We start from the raw sequence: 2,500 nt of genomic DNA, 5'->3' as shown, positions 1-2,500 counted from the left end.
TGATGATCGATGGACAGCGGAGCAAAGCGCAGCAATGTGCGGGATGGAGCACGTCGTACTTGATCGGGTCGGAATTATTCCCCGTCGTCGACGTGTCCTCGCTAATCTGTGCGATTGCCATTCCATCGCCACGTTCGCGTTGAATCGTATTGATGACGGCCTATGTGCGTCTTGAGATCTTACTCTCTTTCTCTCGTGTCTCTAATTTGGTTTTGTGTTTGATCGATGATAAATCGTTTCGTGCGCAACGTTTCTGTACCCCCGTGGTTTTTGGTTCAATTATACAAGAAGTAGAGAGAAAAAGAAATCCCACCGGGTTATATGTATTATTATTTTTTTTTTTATAATAATATGTATACTCCTCTATTGGCGAGGCTTATTTCGAACTTGATTGTCACACGACGCAAAAGACACACTTGTGTGTTCACGCACGGAACAGCACCGCGGAGAGAGAAAAGGTATATCCAATGATGAAAACCTTTATGTCGGTCGCCCCATGTCTTTTCTTTTCTTCATTGTCGATTCGTGCGGAACCGCGCGATCTGTCGGTCGTCCAGTCCCCGAAAGTTCTTTTCGACGGACGTTAAAGTTAACCGGCCAGATCGTCTAGCGAGAGTTTCCGATCGACGAGAGATGAAGAAAGAATTATATTGACACTTTGGTGTGGCGCATAAGGCATATATCGGTTTTTTGTTTACCTTTTTCTCTCTTCTGTCGTGTAGTGTTGTTTCGTTTTCTTTTTTTTTCTTTTTTTTTTGTGCTTTGTACGTTTTCGCGAGTACTACTTTTACGCTCTTTCGGCCGAAACACACAAAATTTTGTATCACGTACGACGACCTCAGAGTAGGCGAGATTACCCGCTGAATTTAAGCATATTACTAAGCGGAGGAAAAGAAACTAACAAGGATTTCCTTAGTAGCGGCGAGCGAACAGGAATTAGCCCAGCACTGAATCCCGCGGTTCTGCCGTTGGGAAATGTAGTGTTCAGGAGGGTCAATTTATCCCGAGACGTCGAACCGCGTCCAAGTCCATCTTGAATGGGGCCATTTACCCGTAGAGGGTGCCAGGCCCGTAGCGACTGGTACGCGTTTCGGGAGGACCTCTCCTTAGAGTCGGGTTGCTTGAGAGTGCAGCCCTAAGTGGGTGGTAAACTCCATCTAAGGCTAAATATGACCACGAGACCGATAGCGAACAAGTACCGTGAGGGAAAGTTGAAAAGAACTTTGAAGAGAGAGTTCAAGAGTACGTGAAACCGTTCAGGGGTAAACCTGAGAAACCCAAAAGATCGAATGGGGAGATTCATCGTCGACGAGGCTGGCTTCCGTTGGTGCGCAGATAGCCCGTAATGGGCCACTTCGGTGGTTCCAGTGCGAGGGTACACCATCTTCGGCAAATGTTCCGGTCGCGTAGTCGTGCACTTCTCCCTTAGTAGAACGTCGCGACCCGTTGCGTGTCGGTCTACGGCTCGAGTTGTTGCCTGTCGTGTCGCCTTCGTGCGCACACGGCAGACGCTCGATCGCCTGGCCGGCTGCGTGACGGTACTCTGACGGTATCGGGCCGCAACCAATCCATTTTCGAATGTGTGTGCGTCAGGCCCGCCGCAAGCTCGGTTAGTTTGTCACCCGGATGGTACGGACCTAGCGCCGGCTCCGGGCCTAACCAGCTGTTAGCAGGCGGTGTCCTCGGACTGGCCAAGCTTTGAATTACCGGTCAGCGACGCTACTGCTTTGGGTACTCTCAGGACCCGTCTTGAAACACGGACCAAGGAGTCTAACATGTGCGCGAGTCATTGGGACATGTAAACCTAAAGGCGCAATGAAAGTGAAGATCGTACCTTAGCGTCGATCAAGGGAGGATGGGCCGCGTCACGATGCGGCCTCGCACTCCCGGGGCGTCTCGTTCTCATTGCGAGAAGAGGCGCACCCAGAGCGTACACGTTGGGACCCGAAAGATGGTGAACTATGCCTGGTCAGGACGAAGTCAGGGGAAACCCTGATGGAGGTCCGTAGCGATTCTGACGTGCAAATCGATCGTCGGAACTGGGTATAGGGGCGAAAGACTAATCGAACCATCTAGTAGCTGGTTCCCTCCGAAGTTTCCCTCAGGATAGCTGGCACTCGCTCGTTCTCTTTTGATGAACGTGTGCGAGTCTCATCTGGTAAAGCGAATGATTAGAGGCCTTGGGGCCGAAACGACCTCAACCTATTCTCAAACTTTAAATGGGTGAGATCTCTGGCTTGCTTGGATCAATGAAGCCACGAGATTATATTGGATCAGAGTGCCAAGTGGGCCAATTTTGGTAAGCAGAACTGGCGCTGTGGGATGAACCAAACGCAGAGTTAAGGCGCCTAAGTCGACGCTTATGGGATACCATGAAAGGCGTTGGTTGCTTAAGACAGCAGGACGGTGGCCATGGAAGTCGGAATCCGCTAAGGAGTGTGTAACAACTCACCTGCCGAAGCAACTAGCCCTGAAAATGGATGGCGCTGAAGCGTCGCGC

General features: G+C 50.6%; 1 pseudogene; it reads left to right on the top strand.

Annotated features, from left to right (window-relative positions):
- The first annotated feature begins 833 nt into the window (after positions 1–833).
- The window catches only part of LOC143221340 (large subunit ribosomal RNA), a 5,802-nt pseudogene continuing 4,135 nt past the window's right edge, over positions 834–2,500 (top strand).

This window comes from Lasioglossum baleicum, unplaced genomic scaffold (genome assembly GCF_051020765.1).
Source record: "Lasioglossum baleicum unplaced genomic scaffold, iyLasBale1 scaffold2262, whole genome shotgun sequence".
In the NCBI taxonomy this organism is placed as follows: domain Eukaryota; kingdom Metazoa; phylum Arthropoda; class Insecta; order Hymenoptera; family Halictidae; genus Lasioglossum; species Lasioglossum baleicum.
This window is presented reverse-complemented; position numbering and strand designations above follow the sequence as displayed.